Source organism: Chelon labrosus, assembly GCF_963514085.1.
Source record: "Chelon labrosus genome assembly, chromosome: 9".
In the NCBI taxonomy this organism is placed as follows: Eukaryota; Metazoa; Chordata; class Actinopteri; order Mugiliformes; family Mugilidae; genus Chelon; species Chelon labrosus.
The window spans coordinates 3,690,566-3,701,108 of record NC_140359.1 but is presented as its reverse complement, the minus strand read 5'-3'; positions in this window follow the sequence as shown (position 1 = coordinate 3,701,108).

The window sequence follows — 10,543 nt, the reverse complement described above, 5'->3', positions numbered from 1 at the left end:
ACTAAAATATTTTACATACCATACTTCCTGCTAGTACCCGTCTGTGTCTGCATGATATACATCTCCATTAGCAGCTCATGTACTGTAGCTCTGCTGGAGTGGAGTAATAAGAGGCTCTAAAAGCTTGCAGATAATAATGCAAACAAACACTTTTTTCTGAAAAGCAGTATGCGTGTGTGTTAAAACCGGGTCCATGGCAAGATTTAAGAAGTTCTATTTTGGAGGATAGGAAATAAAGTAGCCCACTGGGATAACTTAACAGGTTCTTGCTTCATACTGGAATATATTCCAGACTTTTTGGTTGTTTGTTTCTTCTGTGCAGTGCAAGGTAACATTTTTACAGCTTTTGCCTTAATTTCTTGCAGTCATGTATTGGGGATTGAGGAACACAGGTGACACTAACCCTACACAAACTTTAACATGTGAAAAAACTCAGACCCAGATGAAACCTAATATTAAACCAGAATTCTCCAACTTTATCATATAGTACCCATCCAGTGCAGTGTATTTGTTCTTCTCCCGAACCAGCTACATGTTTAAAATTAGAACTGGATGAGATTGTGTGTGCAGAAATGAGTGTGTAGAGGTCCTCACAGCTGTGTGTGTGTTTGTGTGGTGTGCATATCTATTCCTGGGCCGGGGGATCCTCTCCTGCAGGTCTAATTACTTTAATGAGGGATGTCTCCCTCTCTATCAGCCCTACCCAAGGGTGCACATTAACATTCCCCCCGCATACTCATACACACCAACACTCACAATTAACCATAAATTCATCAGCAGAGTAAATACTCTCTCTCTTGCCATGTGAAACTTACTCCTCTCTTAAACTCTTACTTCCGTGAGAAAGCAGCCCCCACCCACTCCCACCTCCTCAAGCGATTCAGCCCAGACCCAAGTTGATTCCTGGGGTACTTTAAGTCTGTCTACCGTCACTTCCAGTAGACACTTAAAGGTGAGAAGACAGTTTTTTTTTCTTTTCTTTTTTTTTAACAGATCAGACGATATGCAATAGAGTCATTATTCAGCTGTGCTGTATCACTCTCATCCACTCGTCCAATTTAGAATCCAAGAAGTGGCTGACAGCTGGAAATCTAATGATGTTTCTGTTGTGACCCACAACTATTACCCATACTGTGTGTGTATGCGTGGGTTTGTGTGTGTGTCTGTGTGAGTGACTGTGTGTTAAAGCTTCGCAGAGCAGTCTAGCGTTGCCAAGAGACAGTGCAGGCACCACTAAGGGCCACAGCTTTATTCATGAGAGAGCCGCGGAAGCTAGGAGAGGGTTAGTTATTTAAACTGATCTGATGAGCAAAGCCCAAGGATGTGAAATAAACACATTGAAACTTGGACGTTCTCTTGCTGCTCCTCGGCGCTCAGTCAGAGCTGCAGCTTGTGTCTGCCATCTGCTGGGCAGGACAGGGAACTGCAAGCAGAGGTCAACAGAAGACGTGACCTGAAGGTTCATCAGAGTGTTTTTTATTGTCTCTCTCAATGTAGGTGTTTTCTGTCATTAAGAACAAGAGAGGGGAACTTCTGATGCTCGCATTAAATATGAAGCTGACATTGGTTATTACTGGTGTATCAGTTTACCAGTGTTAAGTGTCAAACAGGTATTTGAAACATAATAATTGACACACGTTACTTACATCCAGGTATCTGTTCAGAAATGCTACCAGATAGGCTTCCTAATGAGTTGTGGACACTTTTCTGACACTTCTCTGGGCCCAGGTACAGATGCAGATGGGTGCACTCCACCCCTCCACCCATAGATACTGTATAGAGACACAGACCTCTCGGCACTCATGTTTTGACTTTGTAATCATTTCATGTCTGGTGTTTTGTGGCCTTTTTGTGTTACTCTGTGGCCATTTAGCATCCCTTTGTTTTGTTGTTTTTTGTCTTTGTTTTCTATGCTATGCTGACTTTTCAAAAGGAATGATCTATAGCTACATCATGTTTATTAATTGATCCAGCCATCCAGGTCACTTTAATTACATTAAGGTTGCCTTGAACAATGGAGGGGCCAAATGCAGAGAAAACATTTACCCATGTAGATTCAATACAGTAAAAAAATATTATTATTATAATTATTATTATTACTATTATTAATTAAATAAATGTGCTGCCTAAGCAATGCTCTTACAACAAGTTGAAGCTGTAATACATATTCATATTTAGTGGTAACGATGGGTTGTGTTATACTAAAATAAGCTTTTGAGCATGTTTATTGAGCTTGTGAGGCACATTTAACATCTGCATTTTAATATAAACATCGTTTAAATTCTGTGGATAGAATGCGGATGCTTGATGATACCCCTATATAGTGTGTCACACACACACAAAAAAAAAAAAAACGTTGAAGTACGGACAGTAGCAGGGATTCCCTGAAGGGAAATGCAGCAGAATGCAGTGAAGAATGAGGCTGTTACAATGATTTAATTGTCCTAAATGGGCTGCCTCACTCCTTTCCCTCTATGTAGGACACGATAGTGAGCAGTGTTTTTATTTTTTACTATCAGTGAATTAGAGGAGAAAAAAAAAGGGAGAGAGGGCGGTGTAACGCACATGGCTGTAATGTCTGCCTCAATAAATGCTATTTCAAAAAATGTTAAGATGATTGACGCTACATATCTGCATCTAACCATGATGATAAAGGTAATTTAAACTAAAGACCACTACAAAGAGGACTTGTGTGTACATTGCAGAGAGATCTCTATTCCCTTTTCCTAACTATTACTGGAATTTTTACAGTCATGACCTACGTAATTACCTAACCTAATCTAAGTGTATTGGATAAGGTGCAAATAAGACAATAAGGAAATAAAGACTTACCCACACAGTCTATTGAATGTTTAAAGTACAACCAAACCATAAAACTGATCGATGGGAAATGAATGCGCTCAACTTGATTATTAAATGAACAGTTTAACTCGTAGATGGTATTTCTGTTTTAATAACGCAAATAAAAAGTTTCTTTAATTTAGTTCCTTTCTAGCAATTCACAATTTGACTGGTAAGATCAGGATAGAAGACATAATTCTCTGAAATAAAGAGCTTTAATCACAAATAATGACAAATATGCCTTACAGCAGGAATAATGTACCGCATCTTAGTCATTTAGTTTGAAGAGATTCATTAGAAAAGATTACATGTTAAAGTGTGCTGATTCAGAATATTAAAGACTGTGTGAACTGTGTGATGTGGGACAAGTGGAAAATCTAATAATCTTCCGTAGGTTTGCATTAGCGTGTCGGTTTTTCATGGAACTGCTGGGCCAAAGTATGAAATATGTTTGTGAAAGAATATATGCTACAGTGTTTACTTCAGTAAACTGCAATTACATAATAATCTATATTAACATAAAGATTATACATAATATATATATATATAATAAAATAAAATATTTCAGTTTTGTTTGATTTGCTTTTTTCTTTGTTGTATTGTTTGAACAGACAGCATATAGAATGTGGCTTATTTTAACTCGTGGTGTAATGCAGGCTGGCCACATAAGTGCAAGACACGATAGTAAAAGCTGCATCGTGATCATGAATGCAAAGTTTGTAGTATACTGCCATGTTTGAATTATTAAAGAAAGGCCATAATAATCAAAACCAAAAAAACACATGAATTAGCAAGCAGACAGCCAAACGCATAGCGGAATATCAAGTCTAATCCAGCCTTTGTCAGGCGGAGTCGAGATAGAGAGTTTGCGAAGAAAGCCCACCTGGCTAAATGAATAGGCAATGTTGTCAGGGTTTAGAGGAGTCAGTCGGCTGTGAGGCTGCTGTATAATACAGCCGCTGTCAGCGCTGACAAGCCTCAGAAACACACACCTCTAATCTCAACCCCCCTTTCTTCTCCCTCTCAACCACAACACACAGAAAAAAATGACACTGTGTGCAAATATTAAACATCTTCCAAGCCCCATTCCAACATCTTCTTTTCTCTAACATTGCCCCCCCTCTCCCCTCCCCTCTGTCTCTCTCTCCCCCTCTCCATATCTCTCTCCCATCTTGTCTTGTCCTTGTCTCCTCAGAAGCCCTGGCAGCCGGATCATCTCCGTCTCTTAGTGTCAATTAAAAGTGAAATATCTGCATTTGTCAACATATCATTTGTGGTGGGCCCGTGATGCACTGCTGATTTGTCGGCCGATTCCTGACACCGGGGAGGAAATGCCGAGGCGGCAGTCTCCCTCATTAGACCTGGAGCTGGCACCGTGATGGCTGACACTGCCGGGAGGCTTCGCTCCCCGCCGACATGATACTAACCCAGGAACAGGCCTCGTCTGTCAGTCCTGTCACTTGCCAGCCAGCCATCCAGTCAGAGGGAGACGGAGGGGCAGATGGGTGGAGGAGGAGGAGATGCACGACGGTGGGAGGGTGCACCCTGCACTTCTCGGAGGGCCAGGGAGGGAGAGACACTAAATTGAAGTTTATTTGTATAGCACAATGTCAATATTATGTCATAGTGTTTGAAGGATTTGTGGCCCAGGGTTGACATGTTAGTGTGGTGACAGTAACCGTTCTAATAATGTTCCTAAAGCAGGGAGGTGCCATTTACAATCACACTGTGGCAAAAATCAGTCCCATGAAATGCAGATGTGAATGCAAATGTAAAGCAATAGAGATCAAAACAGATAGACATACATATAGACATAGTAAAGACCAATAATAAAAAAGATCCTGCTAGTGCCCTACAAGAGGCTGCAAGGTACATTCCACATTCCAACTCGTAGATTTGTGCTTTTCTTTTAATGCCCTAGCATCTGAAGTTTGCCCTGAAGGAGACACTAGAGTGAGAGAGGAAAATACTGCACAAATTCATGCTGCTTTCGGTCCAATTGGCATTCATAAGGAATCTAATAATTCTCCCAGCCTTACTGCATTTCTCATTTATGGCCTTGTTCTGGAGTTTGTTATCTGCTACTCCAGTCGTCCACAAGCAGCCTGAAGAAGGCATTCACCTGTGAGACCCTCAACACGGTCCACCCAAGGTCCCAGTCCTAAATCAAGAGACCGTTCGACCATACGTCATGTATTTTTAATTCACTTTTAAAGAAATAAATGTGTGGGCATACTGGTTTAATTGTGTTATTAGTTAAGCTGGGCCTAGTCTTCTTTTTCAGTGTAATGTTTAAATATTCAAAATACTGTAGGATGTTTTTGTTTTTACTGTATTTAAAGTGCATTGTTTTTTGTTATTTATTAATTTCTTTCATTTGTAACAAAAAAAAAGAAAGAAAAGCCACATGTAGGAACAAGTGTACAATAATAATGATATCGGTTAACTATAGAGACATGTCATTCATTTAAAGGTCAAACATCCAAGTAGGTAGTGACTGGCATCACAATATGGTACAATTACACAAATGTTCTATACTGGGGCTTTTGTCAGTTTTTATAGTGTCTCAAAATAATTCTGGATGCAGTGATTCATCTGATCTAAATGATGGAAAATGCACTGTTTAAAATATTTGATACGTGCGATTTATAACAAACTTCCCCACTGCTTTCTTCCAGGGTCTGACATAATACGTGTGGAGTCTGACCCCAGTTCCCTCTGGCTTAACAATTTCAAATTAAATGACTCAACACTTCCAACCGGTTATTTATAAAATTGCATTTAATGTATTTATTGCATTTAATTTAATTTATAATACTGAGAAGTTGGGTGGCACTCCAGCAGCAGTTTAAGACAGTTAAAAATGCAATCCTCCAATTTAAATTAAGTGGTTGCACGGTTTTGTGCTTTTTCACCATTATTAATATTTTACAGCAAAAAACATAAATAAATTAAAAACTCAAGTTGTCTTTTGCATGTATTGCTGTACATGGGGTTTAGGGTGATGAATATAGATTGTGCATGTAAACTATTCTGATCAACTGTGTCCGTAGGTACAGTTCTTGCACGGGGTCTATCCTTCCTTTGTAGATTTTTTTTTTAACATGATCTGCAAAACATTTTCTGAAGAATGTGGTGAAACTGTAACACAGCCATCATACCTGACTTAGTCAAACTACTTCCACATGCTGTCTGGCTATCGCATTCTGACCGCAGCTACAAACTTCTTCTTTTTTTGCTGTTGTTATTAGACCACCAGCTAACTAATTTACATATTGTGATGTGATCAGAGTACAAGCAGGGTGGAGATAATTGTAACCCTCTCTAGTGATGGGAGTGGGCAAAGACCTGAAATCAGAGGTCATCCTCCAGATTCAGTTCACGTTGATACCAAGCTGTGGGTCCGTTTTCACAAGAGTGAGCTCCTCGACTCACGTTGGCATTCGGGAGTCAGATCAGTTGAGGTAGGAGTATAACCCAGAATCTCCCCACAAGTAAACGCTCAGTTACACAGCTTGTTGCATAAATCCTAACAGATGGTGGCCTGGAGCTACTCCACTGTGTCTGCTGCACCCACATATTAACGTTCATCAGACTACAATCTGTCTGCACATTTACAGAACTGCGGATGCATTTACAGACTTATCTGCATATTACAAATCAAAACCTTTAGAGCTTATTTTCATACTTTAACAAATTCAATTACACAAACATGAACTGTGTGACACACACTTCTCCACACATACTGTGCGCATGCAAATAATGCATCCCCTGCAATAAAGCCCAATAGCTTGAGGACGGAGTACTCATTGAACTTAAGGAGACATTCATTCATTCATTCATTCAATCTTTATTTATTCTCGGAGGTTCATTGAGGGTAGTCCTCATTTTCAGTGAAGCCGAGAAAGACAATAATATTGAGCGTGAGAGACAATGTGTCCCACAGAGGTTAAAGGTCAGGTTAAAGGATCAGTTTAGCCAAATCACAATAAATGTCATTTTTTAAATCAAGGAGTGCATGAAAGAGCAGCTTAACAACTGCTTGGCAGGCCGTCAGGAAACCGAAAACAGGAGCAAGACAAGAAGAGCTATCAGGACCCGAGGGGACACACGAGTGTGAAATGAACTGACAAGGCAAAAAAAAAAAAAAAAAAAAAGGCAAGATGGTGGGTATAAACACTCAGGAGCTGATTGAAAAATGGGAAACAGGTGAGGTGGATGTGTGAATCAGGTGAGGGGGAACAGGAAGAAAGCCCCAGGTTGTGCTGGTATGCAAGGGAGGAAACACTGGAAAGAAAGCAGGTTTAAGAAAGTAAAAAATATCTTCTTGGTTTTGGTTCTCACTTCATACCTCAGCACCATGGCACCGTGAGTGGAATTTTTGGTTCTTACAGCATTAAACAGTTCAGTTCCCCAATCTCTGTCCAGTCTAGGTTGTGAATGCAGAGAATCAGAGTAGAGTCACGCTGAAAAGGTGACTGTGTGTGTTCCTTTAGTTTTTTGTTTTGGAGTAGCACGACCGTCTCAGGGTTTCATGCCAGCATTCCTGACTCCTCGGCCCCCACACTGTGGGATGGAGGAGGAGGAGGAGGAGGATGCTCATCCTGCTCCACTTACCATCATTATGAGGAGAAGCACTGACCAAGGCAGCAGCCACCCTGGGTGGGAGTCACTCAGAGACACAAAGGAATGCACCATTATAGCTTCAAAGGGAGGGGGAGGAAGGGAGGGGGCAGGGGTTGAGAGGGTGAGCAGAGTGCAAAGTGGGAAAAGAAGATGTTTTTGAAAAAGCAGGGGAGATGTGTGTGTGTATGTGTGTGTGTGTGTGTGTGTGTTTTTCTCTAATTTTCAAGGCAAATATTACTGTTTTTTTGTCTCTTGGTGAAGCAGTACTTGCAGTAAATTGTACTCTTTGTCAATGTTCTGCCTCTCTTTTGAAGTGGATTGTTCCAAGAGGAGCCTCGTAGTTGCTGAAAACATTTTATCCTCCATTCATCCATATATAGGATCATCATAACCTCCGTATGCAAGAAAACATACCTGCTGCCACCCCTGTTGTCTCCTTCTAGGATTTCAAGCTGTCTGGCTGTTCCATTATGATCAGTGTACTATTCTCAGAGAGAATTTCTTCAAATTTGGCACAAATATCCACTTGGACTCAAAGATTACCTGATTAGAGTTTCGTGATCATAGGTCACTGTAACCTCACAAAACGTGCTTTTGACCATAACACAAGAATCCTTATGCTAATTATGACAATCATACATACTTCCAGTAGGATAAATGTCTTCCATTGAAAATGTGCACTCCGCCTCTCACCCGATGACAGCTGGGACAGGCTCCAGCCCCCCCCCCCTGCAACCCTTCACAGGACAAGCGGTTACAGAAAATGAAAAGAAGAAAAACGTTTATTTTTCTAATTCATTTTTATGTGTTTTTATTTTTATTTGACCACTGCTGAAGACACATCTCATACCCACGACCTTGATTCCAGTTTAAGCGCCATTTCCCACACTGTATATACAAAATCAAGCATACGACGGAACTAAACTGGGATTAAAAGTATACACTCTACTGGACACACGATTAAAGTCAACTTCATATAAACAAGTGTTCTCAGTGCAAATGATGAGTTTATCCCAAAATGAAACCAATGGCAGCGCAGAAACAGGAAATTGTGGACATTTCAATAAAAGAGTGTGAGCATATCTCCCACAAAATGAAAGCTGTCTTTAAATAATTCCAGGGATTTTATTTTTTTTTTCCCTCAAGTGAGTGTGTGATGTTTTGAAGTGAAACTCCTCATGCGCTGACCGACAGTGTGCCGTACATTGGCACACATTCAGTAAAAACAACTCCAGTGTAAAAACCATTCTGTACACAGCTAGGATATTTATCTGCATTTGAATGTTTACGCACAGAAGCACGTAGTGAGGTGTCTGTTAAACCTCTCCAATGAAAAAATAAAATAAAATGAATGTGTCCAAACAGGAAAACAGTCAAGGGATGCTTGGGTTTCATGGATGCGGGTGAACATGAAGGCACATGGTAGCGTCTCATCATGCACATACATTCCCTGCAGTCAATTTAAAGGGGGAGTTCAGTGATTTCTGACCTTTTCAGATTGATCCGGTGCAATTACAAATGCAAACATGTTTGTATTAAGATCTTGCTAAGATCCTAAAGTAAGGTCTGGTTCTCTGAGGTCAATAAAGACCCCCTCCACTTCAACTGATTGATTTGTCTGAACAAACCTGTGACCCTACAATAGTTATTTAGTCTATCCACTGTTATTTAGACTGTCCACATACTTTTGTCCACACGCTGTAATCTATGCTATGTGACCTATACTGGGCCAGGTACTGGTACCTGGATGGATGTAGAACAGTCAACTTCAGTAAACTTTAAAAATCTCAAAAATGATCAGTACCAACCCTACAAATGTCTTTACACATGATCAAAATCCTACTTCTTCCCCCTTTAAAATGACATTTCTAACTACATTCAATAGCGTTGACCAGTGTCGTCCTAATCTGTTCTTTGACTATTAACAAGATGCAAGTACAAGCATCAGACCAGCACCTTTTGTCAACTGTAAAAATATCTTGACTTAGTGGTTTGGTAAAGTTAGCAGCACTGGTGAGTACAGAGTGAAAGGCAAGTAAGCGGTTGGACTTCCTGGAGTACAGACGTGAGTACAGTGGCATCAGACTTTAAGGACTAATTCTTAGAATTCTTAACTCAAATGACAAATTATTTACATGACTCTCAAGGTCAAAAGAGGTCTGATCAGTGTTTGTGGCTCAGTGTCTGAAAGACAGAACATAGGTTTGCTTTCTCTTTGAGAATGTTGTGAGAAAAATCTATATGGATCAGAGCCAGGCTAGTCTTTATGTTAAGTTAGGCCAACCTATTACCTTACACCTCCTATATTTGGGGAAATCTCTTTAATTATTCCTATTATTTTAATTGCAGTTTAAGTAGCAGTTTTTGCAAAGATAAAATTGTGCTTTTTCATGTTTTATTTCTGGCCCTGGAAGTTATTTATGTCCACAAACACTGATGAGACCGCCTTTAACCACAGCATCAAGATTTCTACAATTAAATATTGTTCCTCTTCAAAACATTACAAAACAAAAAAAGAAAGAAAGAAAAGAAAATACAGTGATTTGAACTTTTGCAGAATATTATACACGACACAAAGACACGGATAAAACACTCACAGCGTAATTACACAGTAACAAAGCATGGGCAGAGCGATCACCCTTTTAAATCGTACAGTGCACATCGACAAGATAACACAGCAGTTTGTGTTTGTCCATCTGGGGTCAATACTGGTTGAATACTGCCTTCAAATTGAAAATCCTCTTTTCCCTTGGGCCAAGTGTTATAATACACATACTGTATAAGGAAGTGAAATCCCTGTTGCCCGAGGCATCATTGTACAAATTCAAAAATGTTTGATTCAGCAAAGGAACAGAAATGAGGCTTCAATTGGAACTTCAGGCAAAAATGTTGAAACCATAAATTTACTGTGTAAAGGTGGTAAAACATCTCATAAATAACCTGACAGTGTGTCAGTGTAAGACCATAAGAACCAGTTTTTAGCTGAAGACGATGCAGCTGATGGCGAGAAAACTTTTCAAATGTTTTGTTTTTATCCCTTTTCTAATCTTTAAAGGTTGAATCACGTAGCATCTTG